The sequence below is a fragment of the Apostichopus japonicus genome, chromosome 6 (assembly GCF_037975245.1).
Source record: "Apostichopus japonicus isolate 1M-3 chromosome 6, ASM3797524v1, whole genome shotgun sequence".
NCBI lineage: Eukaryota > Metazoa > Echinodermata > Holothuroidea > Aspidochirotida > Stichopodidae > Apostichopus > Apostichopus japonicus.
In genome coordinates this window covers 14,767,072-14,782,265 of record NC_092566.1, presented here as the reverse complement: position 1 = coordinate 14,782,265, position 15,194 = coordinate 14,767,072, and the positions used below count along the sequence as shown (strand labels likewise).

The 15,194-nt window shown below is 34.9% G+C and overlaps 1 protein-coding gene across 6 annotated transcripts in view; it reads left to right on the top strand.

The window, feature by feature from the left end:
* LOC139969072 (probable vesicular acetylcholine transporter-B) overlaps positions 1 to 15,194 on the top strand; it is a 190,982-nt gene that overhangs the window by 69,939 nt on the left and 105,849 nt on the right. For 4 of the 6 annotated variants that reach the window (XM_071973829.1, XM_071973828.1, XM_071973830.1 and 1 more), the window contains one exon: positions 541 to 814. The exons of the other annotated variants lie outside the window; for them this stretch is intronic. The gene's annotated coding sequence lies outside the window, so the exon portion shown is untranslated. The remainder of the gene's footprint in view (positions 1 to 540; positions 815 to 15,194) is intronic. 6 annotated transcript variants of the gene reach the window in all.

Sequence of the window (15,194 nt, the reverse complement as noted above, 5' to 3'; positions counted from 1 at the left end):
CGAAGAACCGACTGACACGAGTCCTAGTAATTCCTCATTCGGGTTTTTGTGACGTATTACAAAGCTTCAATGGTGGAGAGGTCTTCATCACAGGACTGTTCGTGTATTACTTAAAATTACGTCGTGAAAATCGTATCGTGGCTCTCGACTAAAACAGGAAAAATATCAATTCCTGAGAAATCATCTTTACAAAAAAACAAAACTGTAAAATAGAGGAAAAGGTTGATTCGCCCGATCAGTTTCATATCATCGGAAGTTTCCTTATTATTATTACATAAAAGATTTTTTTTTTTTACTTTTAAATTAACTTTGCCAATTGCAGTTAAACATCAAACTCTCCCAGGGATTTTAACGGACGGACGTAAATTGCTTCAGCATAATCCAGTTCGTTTATTGAATTCATCAATGCCAGTCTTTCGCGACGTTATATTATAAAGGACGATTTTTTTTTGTCATCTACGAGCTGATTGGCTATAGAGTGATAGCGCAAGTGCGCAATCTCAGACTGCGTTTATTAACTTTTTTCTCTCTCTCTCTCAGTGCACTAACTAATCGATAAGACGAGAAACTGACTTCGGATGTAGTGAGAGTATTAACTCCCTGACTGAGGACATGTTTGTTCGCGTTCAGTTCGGATTGACTCTCAGTACAGAGAACGTTGCCTCAGGATCGCGAGGAAGTTTTTGAGACACAGACTCGGTTTCCGGAATAAATCACGATCGGTGAATGAATAAGAGTAAAACACAAAAACGGAGGAAGTAAGACAACAAAATATAGTTCAGGAAAAAACATCTTAGAGAGATTTCCCATCGAGGTAAGATATCACATTTTTTAACTATATTTCTTTGTTCTGTTTTTTTTGTGACATCTTGTATCGGTTGCAGAAAAAGAAAGAAGAGACACAAACACGTGTCTAAATTAAGGAATATATAGAAATAATTTGGATTTAGATGTAGGGTAATTGGTAAAAGGACCAGAGTACGCTTTGTACGGTTATTTTGGATCAGACAATGCGTTTATCCTTAAGGCATAAGTAAGTTAAGCTTACACATAGACAACAATAGGCACTTTAAACTTAGAAACTTGACCAACCCTAGGATGATGAATGCATGGTGTAGTTAAATATGCAATAATGATATATTATCATTTTAACAGAAACAAAATATCACAGACAGTTTATTAAACTTAAAATTAAAGACGGTAAAAGAAAGAAAGCAATATTTTGCTAGAAGCGATGGGAACCTGTCCTTCCGTAGTTATCGTTGCGTTTTAAGATGCTGCAGAAAACTGTAGTATTCAATTACATTGTTCATGTTAGCTTGTTTGAAAGTGAAAAAAAATGCTACCAAAAAATTGTTTGAATATCAGTGAAAGCGACGCCAAAACTGATCGATTTATTGATAAAAAGAAAACAGCTACCTTTCTTACGCCTCCGTGGTCTTTGTCGAAGCTGACGAAAAAGAAAAATTGATTACCGTTAAATAATAATAAAATTTCTTAACGAGATCACGTGATACATTTCATGCTATAATCGTCACGAGAGTTAACGGTTTTTCTCTTGTGCTTTAGTCTGAAAAATTATTGTAAAGGACTAAACTATGGATAAACATGAATTTTTATATATGCTGATATGACCCGATTATAAATACGGTAGTTCTTTTCATGCCCTGAGCTTCTTTCGGGAAATAAGTTTGTTTTGTTAAATAATGCCCAGTAAGTTTACAATAAATTTAAAGAAATGTTATTCGTCGACGGTTGTTAGACGTTATAAAGTAATTAATAAACAGATACGAACTGGGGGGTTTGGCGTCATCGGTGTAGGGGCATATTATAATTCTCAGATAATTTTTATTGAAAATATGGTCACTAATGTGTTTCAGCTGTTGATTATTGCCTTGAGTATAAGTTATTATTTCACAAATTTGCTAAATGACGATATCGCGAACTCTGTTGTCTTTATTATTGATGAGGATGAAGTCTTAACATAAAAGCATTTGCTATATCAACTGAATATACCATTTCCAATTATCAGAAACTAATTAGGTTTGACGGAAGTGTTAACTTAAAATCACTTTCATATGTGCACAAAACGCATATCACAGACAGCAGATAAAGTATGTAGATGACATTGTATTCGGATGCTAAGAAATTTTAAACAGAAATGAGGATTTGAGATTGAAGTTAACATATTTAGAAGTTATCACAGTGTATGAGAGATATAGAAAAAAAAACACCTGCTGTGAAATGACCGGTGGCTTTTCAATTTCCAAAGCCGAATATTGAGAATAATATAGATCACTACGTTAGGCTAACAGGCCTATACATCAAGATGATAAATAGTTGATGATTTCTTTGGTGTGTGTCATATAAGCAATAGGTTCTTTCCATGTATAGTTTGGGCAGAATAAATGATAAGATATTGCACAGATATTCTTGTTTTAGTTTAAACAGATCTCGCAAACTCTTAACATTAACCTTACCCAAGTTTATTATTCTGGGTAAGACAAAGGGTGAGGGTGAAGTAAGTGAAAACAAGAAAACGTGCAGCATAAATTAACATTCGTTGCCAGATGCTTGATAAATCTGTTTCCGTATATGTTCTCACACTTGGTACTAGCGCTGAAAGGAGAACAACTGCATGAGCATTAAGACAACACATTTTCTTTCAAAGTAAAAAAATACGCGTCTCGGATTGGCTTGTCTATAACAGTTATTGAAAGGACATTGATTAAAGGCCATTATTGAAGGGCATTAAAATATTTGCATCAAAAGAACACGAAAGATGCATATAAAACCTAAGCCTTGCAAGAGAAGATCCTCACCAACCACGTGATATTTATGTATACCCATCGCTTTGAAATACATATTTTCTCAGCAAGTTTGATATAACATGATTTTAACTATATGCTTAAATGACATTTGTATATAAAAAAGTAAAGACAAAAAGCCTCACAATTTATCTCCAGATCACTATATTTTTTTAATTCATAGCTCGAAACACAGGACATTTATTAGCTGTAATTAACAACTACATCGGACCATAATGCATTAATTAAGTACCTTGAGATAAATCCCACCAACAAGTAATGACCTTTCTGTTTAACTGACTTGCCTTTACATAAATCTGTTTTTAATTGACCGCTCACTGAAATTATTTTTAATCATTTCAATTTAATTTTTGATTCATGTTTTAGTACGGTATACTCGTGTGAACTAATTTCAAGTCAACGTGTATGTTACACCATCCCTTTAGTATGTACATATATACAACTTTATCAGCCTCTAGCCTCTTTATTCTCAAATACAATTTGCATTTATACCGTATACCGATATTGGAATAATTTCATTAATATTTCCTAGTAAACAAGTGTATCTCCAATTAGCAAAAAAAAAAAAAAAAAAACAAGAAACTCCTTTAGAGATATACGGTACTCTTACACAAGAGGGGAAAATATAAACATAAGATATGTATCAAACTGTTATTATTAAAGAAAGAAAGGATAACTTATTGAAGTTTTCGAATACTAAAAGTAACATGAGAAAATATCATATATGCATATATATATATATACACATCTATCGCGTTTTGACATTTGAGAGGTTTTCAACACTGTCTATAACTACCACTGTCTAATCCTACGTACGTCCGATAGTTCTAATAATTGTAATGAAACTCTACCGCAAAACAGGCTCATTGCGACAAAAGCAAAATGCCAAATTTGTCAAATATTTCAATTTCCTAGCTGCTCTTAATACCTGCTTAAGTTACGGCCTTTAAGAGACACCTTCATCGAATAGGAATATGACGTCATACAGATGTGATGCTGATGATGATGCTGATGATGTCATAACTTCATCGCTTTTTTACTGATTTGCTATAAGCTGTCTGTTATTGGGACGCGTGGTGATGGAACAGTAAAAGAGTATAAACATATAAAGATATACGCAATCACAAAAACGAAGGTGTTATCTGACTTTATTCAAACCCCATAGAAAATGAGAACCGTTATTTGTTTTAAACATTTAACTTAATATCAGAATATCAAATATATATGAAAATATTTTCAGTTAATATTTGTCGTGGAAGAAAAAAAATAGAAAAAAAAAAGGATGAAACCTTGAAGTTAACCAACACAAAATACACCGAAGAATATTTAATATTAACGGGCAAATAAACTTATAGGGAAATATATTACTAAGAAAATATTCCACATATATTCCTTTTCACGAATAATTTACTCGGTGACGATGAAAATGCTAGAGTTTGGAAAGCTGCCCTTGAATTCAGCAGTAATTGAGTAACTGACAATTTTGTGGGTCTGTTACGTCTGTATTCCGTGTTTCTTGTGTAAAGATATGAGATGCTATGTATGTTCCGACTTTCTCATGAAGTGTTCATAGGTTGTACCTTTAGTTCTAATAAATTTGTTGCATTATGACAAAGAAAATCCGTTTCTGTAGTTTCTCCTTTTCCAAATTCATTGATATGAAGTTTAAAGTAATTGTTACCCCATCCCTTTACCCAAAAACCAACCCTTCTGTTTACAATTGCATAATTATAATAAAAACATAGACAATTTCGACTTTAACAAGATTAACAATTTATCATCTGATCCTCATACCTTGGACGGTTTTAATTTCACTTATAATACACGGAACCTTAATAATTATTTGTTATGTTTTTCTTCAAAGAAATGTGTAAAGTGGATGTTTCCTCCCATTCAGCGGTTAATACGGATATGTGGAAGTAATCACTGTTACTTCATAAGTCGTTTCTTGTTCGTCTGGGTGAGACGTGCATCTATTTGTTCTATATTATAGTGCGTCGACTGACATTTACTGTGGTCGCAATATTTCAAACGGGCTCCAGATATATACTTTTTTCCTTGTGCTATAGAGCAAAGATCAAATACTGATACGAAAGAGAATGAATGCACACCTGAATACGTTAAGACCTGCTTTTTTAATTTCACTTGCTAATTTGATTATACGTTTGTTCACATGGTTACAGGGTGACACGTTTAAAATAAAATAAAAATCCTGTCTGCCCTAATATATAATTAAGCAAAATATGACGTGTAAGAAGTCAGACGAAAAGAAACCTCGATATGGATAGTAGACTCAAGTATTTAACATTACCCTTGAGGACCCATTAGCCAAAAGAGAATATAAAGCAGACAGAATGATATATCGTAATATATTCTTGATCATATGTCGCTTCTCCCTCTTGTTTTTAAACAAGACCTTCGTAATAACGATCACACTTTTACACTTCAAGGGCTATAAAGTATTTTTTCTTTCTATAATGCATAGAGCTATTCTGAATTTTAGGCAGTGACAAATGGTCCACGGTGAAGGCATTCGTCATATTAACGTAAGCCTACAAAATCCGAAGTTCATCGAGGCCTATGAGTGGGTCTTTTTTTGTTTGGTGTAATACATGAAAGTTATACTGGAATAGAATATTTTTGTTGTAAACGTGACAAATGAAGCGTTTTGCTTTCAATCTGGCCTTTTTTTTCAGTAAAAGGAAATTTTATGTTAGACTTTAGAAACCATATCAGTGCTAGAATAGATGTCGAATTGCAACGAGATTTAGCATGGCAGTATTAAGTGACGCATCATCTACACATCGTCGTGATGATGATGATGATAACGGGATAGCCTAACGGAGAAAGAATATACCATATTGCAAGCCTACGTGCTAGAATTGACATATAGTTGAAGTACGGATATCTTAATTAAATTATTGATTAAACTTGATGGAGGTGGATATGAAATAGTCCGAACAGATAGGGAAAGTGGGAGTGTGGTAGAGACACAATGTGATGGGGTTGATCTGGTTTAAAAATGCATCCGTGTAGAAAGAGGGCAGCTTGACCCTTTATAGTCAGTTGAGTGCATGCTCCCATAATACACACGTATAACATAGAGTAAAGACTATATACGATCAAGTTACAGATGTGATGATGCACTTCAGCCATATTGTATTGAATTCCGTAACTATGGCTAATGTAATGTCATGATGACGTAATGACGTGATTACAATGCTGTTACTAAAGACCGATATAGTGTGCGTAGAAGTCATAAGATGAATTGTCTGTTGGAAACTCGGAATATATTCTGTGCGATGCCAGAGAGAGAGAGAGAGACACACACAGAGCGTTACATTTAGCCTTCACCTAAAATGATATAATGCAAAGCATGCTTGCTGAATATTTGTAATATTAGTAAAGAATATTCAATAATGAAATTAAATTATGGGAAAAATCGCTCGGTTCACCGCTAATAAGAGGGTGTGCAACCTATGTCATTTTACCTTATTTGTGTGAAACTCTTCATGCATTTTTGTTACAGTAACCATAGTAACCGTTTTGGAAAATTGAAGTCAATCGATATGGTCACCTTGGCTAGATAATTTAAGATCCTAACCATTTTTCCCCTTTACCTGCTGGGTTCTGGCTATGTTTATTGATTATAAACAACCGTAGCGTTGGATAGAAACTTATCGTAAACATTTCATAGATCAGGCTATCTTTTGATCAGTCTCAAACCGGGCGGTAATATGGAAACTGGCGACATGCTATAAAAGATAGCTAATCCAATTACGTAAAACCCATTCATATGAAGCATAAAAAAGAGCTAAATAACCGAGTTTACTATACTATCTGAACTTTGTCGTTTGTACTTTTTTGATGTTGTTGAAGGTGGTAGTTGAATGGTAACTTGTGAAAGAAGGTAACCGGAAGTTTTGTTCGCTTTATAGATTCAGATGGTGAAAGGGGTTTGCAACTGAACATGAAATGTTACGGACTAGAATCTTGACGATTTTTTAGGTATATCGTGATGATAGTAATGATAGGGAACAAAATTGATTAATATTGAGGAAATGACTGTTAATGATAGCATATTGTTTGAGTAGTTTATTAATTAGCCAATAACATGAAGTAATTTCGGGTTTTCATGATGGTCCACGTTTCCATATGGGAATTTGGTGATATTGTTTAATATAGGACATACCTTGATATTATAGATCCTTGTTGAGTTTGATAAATAGATAAAACAACAGTTGGACGGGAATTGTTTACGGTTGCCATAATGTGGCCTTAAATATTGCAGTATAGTTAAGATAATAACCTATATATATATATATATATATATAAATTATAAAGGTAATATATACACAGACGCGTTTAACGAACTATACATTAACGAGGGACGTCCAATTGCAAACAACTTTCAACATTTTGTGTAAGAAATGCAATAAGTGCTTGAAAACATCGTAAATCGTCAAGAGAGAAACATTATTACAATTCCTTTTTCAACAAAATTGAGAAATAAAGAAGTAACCAACAACAACAGCAAAATATGATATTAATAAGATCATCCAATTATTACTCTCAATCTGGAAACTTATGCAGAACCCGAATCAGTTTCTTCTTTCATATATGCACATTATATTTTTTAACGTCCACCATGCTGCTATTTCGTTCTAGTTCTCGATTTTATTGAACCAGCTTTTTCGTCTCGTAAGAATCATAAATTTCCTAACCAATTTGATCGTTACTGAAGTTATAAATCTGGGCAGTTGATACATATCGCTCTCACATAAAGAGAAAAGGACTATTCGATGCTAAACAAAAAAATATAAAACCTAAAGAAAGAAAAGAGAAAAGATGATATAGTACAGATTCTAGATACTTTTAGTGATATTTGAAGTTGAAATCGTGCCATAATCTAGCTAAATAAGTTCCAATCAAATGGCTTTGACGTAAACTGAAGATTTCAAAGAAGACTACCTTGTCTACTATTTCTAGTTTAATTGATGGCATAAGGAATTTTATCCTACGAGGGTGAAAAATACGATTAATTCAGAAATGTGTCATATATGTGTATTTGGAAGCAGATACATGGCTTGTTGCAATATTAATTACCAAGAAAGGACAGTGCACAGTGGAATTGTTCAGGAACTGAAGAATATTGTTTAGCAAAATCTTAAATACAGACCATGAACAGACAGAGGAAAAAGAAGTTAAGGGTGCAGTGTGTATACATGTAGACGTCAGAAAATAATTACTTTGGGAATTGATGACCAATTTCAAGTCAATGTGAAACTAAGGACAAGCTACACGGCAACGTGTACGAGTTTGCGAAGGACTGTACGGCTTCCAAGTACACTTTTGTGGTATCTTATAGGTCTTTTGAGATTAAAGAACGGTTAGCATGAAGACAAAGAAAAGAACAAAAAATCAACGGACAAATATTATGCAACCATCTGACGTCACACTTACTGATATAATTAGAAAAAAAAATGTTAGCGTTAGAGGAACAAGCTACTATTAAGTTATCTTCTGACTCATCAGGAATTTAATCAAGCTCCACCCAATCTATGAAAACGTGTGTATATTGTTATAGTCACACTTGAGCATGCGCATTTCACGTCATGACACATTTTTATTAATGTAATTGAAGGCAATTGAACGTGATTGGTGATCGGTTGTGACGTCATACTTCATTTTGTCTCATGACTTTGAGCAACAAAAAATTGTCCTTAATAGTGATGCATTCTTGACGGCCTAAAATATTCTAAATTGTATTTCGTTTTGACTCGAGCTCATCGGTATTGCCTCCAAATATACGCCCCCTCCCCCCAAAAATGGTGAATCATGCTCAAGTTGCAAATAAGAATTTTATTGTGTCGCTAAAAAAAAGTCCACTTTCTGTGAAATATTATTATCTCTTATGAAAACAATGTAAATGTCTGGCGATAATTTGGAGCGCCAGATGCTCCAGGAAAGGACATTTACTATATTTCCCGTAATAATACAATACCGTACAATAAATTATATTTCCATACATAATAATACATTAAGATGAACACTAAGATTGAAGAACCAGAAAATAGCAAAATTCAGTTTCAATAAAACAGATGTTCTAATTAGGTCAAGTGTGTTACGTTGTCATTAAATGAAAGATGCCAGCAACAATATGTCATTAAATTAACGAAGATCATGATTTTCAAACCCAAAAACAACAATATCCTTTCCGATAACACTTTGAGCAGCAAGTTGAAAGATTGCTCAACAAGGATAAATTAAGCTGAGCCTGTCACAAATTCATGGCACATGGTGTTTCCTGGAGTGACTTCAAAACAATGACTTCAAAGCCTAACTATAATAATAATTCGGAATTGAAAGGTTATATCACGCCTACTTTCCACAAAGTGATGCATTTTTACCATGTCCTTACACCTCGCTTGACACCCTCACCCCACCCCCATGTCCCCTTCCCCTGATAGCTTCATATTACAATTGTTTCTATTCAAGTAACTTTATTCTAATTGTAACTAGACGGTAGCTCACTCCTGCTACTACTACTACTACAGGTTTACCTATATATAGGAATCCATCGTCGTTGAGGAATTTCTCAAATTCTTCTCTTCACACTTCAAACACATAAAAACAAATTATAAACCATTTCTGTCGATATTTTGAAAAGAAAGAAAGAAATCCACGTAATTGAGAATATTGCACGGGAAGTAATATTTGAATGGCAACATTGAAAGGGTTGTTTACTCCATTTGGAGTATATTTATTTCAAACCTGGAGCTGTGATTTGATATTGACGAAGAACTTTGTCATCTTCGAGAGTTTCTGTCTGATCGGATAAGTGCAGAAGTGTATTAAAGACAAAAAACACTCATGCATTACAAAGAAATGACTGACATTTTTGTTTTTGGTCAAAAATGTTTAGAAAACTTGAGGCCATTTTGTTAGCAAGTTTGTCATATTTTTGAGGATAAAATTTGATATTTTATTTCTTCGATATATTGTACTTGGAAACTCTCTACGAGATCTCTACGAGATATTTCACCCGATGGAAAATATCGTTCTTTCCTTTGTTTGTATATGTTTGTCACTTTGTCAGTTCGTCCGTTCGTCCATTCGTCAATTTGTTCGTTCAATCGTTTGATCAACTGACCTCACAATAGTTCGAAGGACCGATCGACTTTTTGATCGATAAATTTACCATTCATTAATCCTTCCCTATGTCGATCTGTTTGCCAGATCTGACCGTGTGTTCCTCAAATCTGTTTTTTATTTTTTTATAACAAAACATGTAGTACTTCTAGCTGTTGTTGTTAATTGATTTAGATGTTAAAACAAGCATCTCATCTCAAGCTTAATTTTCAATTTTAAAACATACAGTGACATACTGGTTGTTATACGTTGTCTATCACTCACCCAAGTTAAATACAAAAAAATACAAACAAAAACAAACAAACAAACAAACAGAACACAGAAAGAGAGAGAGAGAGAGAGAAGAAAAGGACAGACTGCAAAAAAGAGAACAAAGCGTCGTCTCAGTCTTGCGCTCTCCTTTTCTATATTCATTACTTTCTAGTCATGAGTAAAGGCTTTGGCTTATAGTGTGCGCTTCGAATGGTAGGCTATATGTCAATCAGAAGTTCTCCTACGAAAGCAAACGACAGATGTTGCAACATAATATCTAAACCTATATCCTCTATCGAACGCTCGACCAATAATAAGCATGTATATTCCGAGTTTGAAACCTCATCCAAGGGTATAACTATCAAAGCAATAAATGTGCAGATGGCAAATCGGGTTATGAGCCTCATTTATAAATTGATGGCTTTTTACTGGCTATATCACTTAAAGACATTTCAGCTCCTTCTCGAATATACTATCCACCTTACAGCCATAGTACAGGTTGCAGCTCTAAATCTTTCAACAGTCCTGAGATCGTATTAATATCAGTTTCTTATGATTGAGTGCAACGGCAGGTTAATGCGCTTGTGCATGTACGTTGTGCAGAGAAGATGATCCAATGTGATCTATATGTATATATATGTATATATATATATATATATATATATATATATATATATATATATATATATATATATATATATATATATATATATATATATGATATCGAGCAAAGCGTTGTTGTATTATGTCATTAGCTTAAATATCTATACAATTTCTATAGCGCTAAAGAAGTACGCCCAAATGATAACAAGAAATAGGTAACTTGTGTTTACATTTTAGTTCGTAACCACTGAGTTGTCTTAGTCGTAATTGAAAATGGCAGACGAACAGAATGTGGAGACAAAAATGAAGGAAAAAAAACATCGGTGTTACAAGGTGTATTTTGTGTCACATTAGTAAGATCACCGTGTATTTTCTAGACCTAGATATCAGTCAAGTAGGTAGAGTTTGTGAAAAGAAAATATCTTTCACATTGCATCAAGTTCGTAATATTGCAAGTGTTTTTGTTTGTTCAGTACACAACAGTCCGCCACGCTCCATTTAATAAATGCTAAATAAGTCACTTGACAATCTTAGCCTATCCCTTTCAGGAAAAAAATATCACCCTTGATTTGCAGAATTTCCACCTTTTTAGGTGTTTTCTGCCCGGTGATTTAATTAAGAAGGACAGCGCTGCCAGCTGAGCAGCGCCCAAGAAAACAGAACAAGAAAAAGAAGAAGAAGGAGAATTAGAATCAGAATAAGAAGAAGTAGTTACATTGTGCACATGTTATATGCCGGCCGCCATTTCAAAAATGTTTGATGTGTTACAAAAAGAGGACTAACAGAACAGCATATACCTGGAATGAATTCTGCCCTAATTGTACGTTGGTAAATTGAATTGAACGTTTTCTCTGTCCGGAACCAGTTGCAAGAAAATTTGATAACAGCCCACAAGGTTGTTCGAGTTGTTTTGTTGAGAGTGAGAGAGAGAGAGAGAGAGTTAGAGAGAAAAAAATAGTGAGCCCGGATGAGTTTGATGTCAAATTGAACTTTACGCTAGGATTTATACTGGCTTCGAGTACTCAAGGAAGCGTGCAGTTGTGTTGTCAAAGGTGTTTAATATCATCAAGGAGAGTGATTCATGCTTACGTTATGCACGTATTTATTTCTACTAATTTATGCAGCTTCCTGTGGAACCTGTTTTGAATCCTTCCACTGCCCCCCCCCCCCTCTTCCCTCATTTGCTAAGCCATGCATTTTCAATGCTTAACATTTCAGAATGAAATATATTTAAGCAATGATATTTACCATAGGAATAATATTCTTTGAAGAGTTACAAATGTTATTACATACATAAATATTTTCCACAATGATTACTAAGATACTCTACGTTGTCAATATTTCTGTGGAAACATACATTCAAATGTAGTAACGAGGCAAAAACCAACAATCTCTCTTTTTTACCTATACGTCTGTGATAATCTCTTTAAATAGTTAGATAAAATCTCGTCATTTTATAACAGATATGTTTGTTACCTAAGAAGGTGAACTCTGTTACTGTCGCCTTCTAGTGATCGAACACGTAGCGTGAAATATAAATTGTGTAGTATACAGTACGTCGGCAGAATATGGGACTTGAAATATACGCCGACGTCATACCATCATTTGTTTGCACGATCGACTATTTCTGAATCAGTCGTTTCATTCTTAGAGCCATCAACAAAGCTTGCTCTCTTAAAATGTTAGACTGAAGAATACAGTCTTCTGTGAGACTGAAATTTGTTTCAGTGTTATACACTGAGCTTAGACTGAGAAACACCTACTTAGACTATATTATCAGTTACACCGTTCAGTCGCTGTTTTGGACTGACTGTATTAACCAATCAGCTAATCACATGTGGCATGGCATCTTACCATTTTCAGTCTCTGTATTCCACTGAAAAATGTATCCAATCAGAGAATAGAAATGCGCCTACGTCATCAGAAAACTTGCAAATACGCCGCACAAAAATAAGTGACAACGAGCAATTTGTGTACATATATACTATATTCTTCGCTTAGCCAGGTACTCGCTGTACTGTACGTACGCACACCGTACACACAGCTAGGCATGAACGAGACAGACGACCGTATGTCTAAGCTAGAGTAAAGGTTATAAATTAGCAATGGCTGAGTCTTTAAGAACTTTTCTTACAAATAAAGGTTTCCACGAAGAAGTGATAACAGTGTTCGAAGGTATGTATGTATGTTTTTTGTTCTTTTCCAATTAATACAGAATAAAAGCTTGGCAGTTCGTAACGTTAGTTATTCTAGGCTTGTGCACGAGGTAGGCCTAGCTAGGCTGTACTATAGCAAATAGGGCCTAGGCTATTGTTATAATTGGTGGGGCCTATTTACACGATCGTCGGGCGAATACGCACGCTGGTCCTGCATATGTACCCGATCGTCGGATTCGTCGGGCAAATCAGCCCGCCTGTCCTGCATATGTACCCGATCGTCGGGCGAATAAGCACGCTTGTCCTGCAATATGTAGTCGATCGTCCCAAAATGAATCTAGCCTAGGCCTAGGCTAGGTTAACCTCATAACAAATACTTGAACATAATAATGCTCAAGAAATTGCAAAACACAGTACTATTATGCATAGATTGTAAGCACCCTTAATTATTTGAAAAAAAAATGTAGTTACTGCTACAGCCATTACAGAATGAAACTATCACGGTACCAGATCGTCGGGCAAATTAGCCCGCCTGTCCTGCATATGTACCCAATCGTCGGGCGAATAAGCACGCTTGTCAGGACTGCAATATGTACTCGATCGTCCCAAATGAATCTAGGCTAGGTTAACCTCATTGCAAATACTTGAACATAATAATGCTCAAGAAATTGCAAAACACAGTAGGCCTACTATTATGCATAGATTGTAAGCACCCTTAATTATTTGAAAAAATGTAGTGACTGCTACAGCCATTACAGCATGAAGCTATCACGGTACCAGATTGTCGGGCAAATCAGCCCGCCTGTCCTGCATATGTACCCAATCGTCGGGCGAATAAGCACGCTTGTCCTGCAATATGTAGTCGATCGTCCCAAAATGAATCTAGCCTAGGCCTAGGCTAGGTTAACCTCATAACAAATACTTGAACATAATAATGCTCAAGAAATTGCAAAACACAGTACTATTATGCATAGATTGTAAGCACCCTTAATTATTTGAAAAAAAAATGTAGTTACTGCTACAGCCATTACAGAATGAAACTATCACGGTACCAGATCGTCGGGCAAATTAGCCCGCCTGTCCTGCATATGTACCCAATCGTCGGGCGAATAAGCACGCTTGTCAGGACTGCAATATGTACTCGATCGTCCCAAATGAATCTAGGCTCGGTTAACCTCATTGCAAATACTTGAACATAATAATGCTCAAGAAATTGCAAAACACAGTAGGCCTACTATTATGCATAGATTGTAAGCACCCTTAATTATTTGAAAAAATGTAGTGACTGCTACAGCCATTACAGCATGAAGCTATCACGGTACCAGATTGTCGGGCAAATCAGCCCGCCTGTCCTGCATATGTACCCAATCGTCGGGCGAATAAGCACGCTTGTCAGGACTGCAATATGTACTCGATCGTCCAAAATGAATCTAGGCTAGGTTAACCTCATAACAAAAACTTGAACATAATAATGCTCAAGAAATTGCAAAACACAGTACTATTATGCATAGATTGTAAGCACCCTTAATTATTTGAAAAATGTAGTTACTGCTACAGCCATTACAGCATGAAGCTAACACGATTCTGTTAAACCATTACCATTGTATTTAAATCATGTGGAAACTGGAAAAGAATTGGTATGCTTTTGTTATTTTATTAAACATATAGTGGGTCATCAGTCTTTATTATAAGATTTCACAGTAAAATTACCATTCAATCACTAGTCTTATGAAATCAGTTTCTTTTACAAGCAGATAGACATATTAGTGAAATCAGTAGGCTAAAATGTAAATCAAATTCCTTGTTCACTGGTTTTCTATGCTGATGTAATGGAATCAGGAGATGTCATGAACAATTTATCCTAAAAAGAGAAATTTCTGAAAACAACTAACAAAAAACCTTGCTTGGTAACCATGTACCTGCCAAAATCAACATGATAACCCATAAATGTTAGGTTGAATTTGAATCCACCTTCACATAACACATCTCACCCGCCGTGGATGACATATTGCTGCCTATCGTGAATTGATATATCTCCTTCATACAATGCCAGTCATGTTCTTGTTTCTCCATTCTCTCCTAAATATTATTCTAGTCTAGTCCACATCGAACTCTACCTCTCAATATATCTTTTTTTAAGAATGTTTTGATTTATACCATATTGCTTGTCCTTTATCACATTTATTTTTATCTTCACCAAACA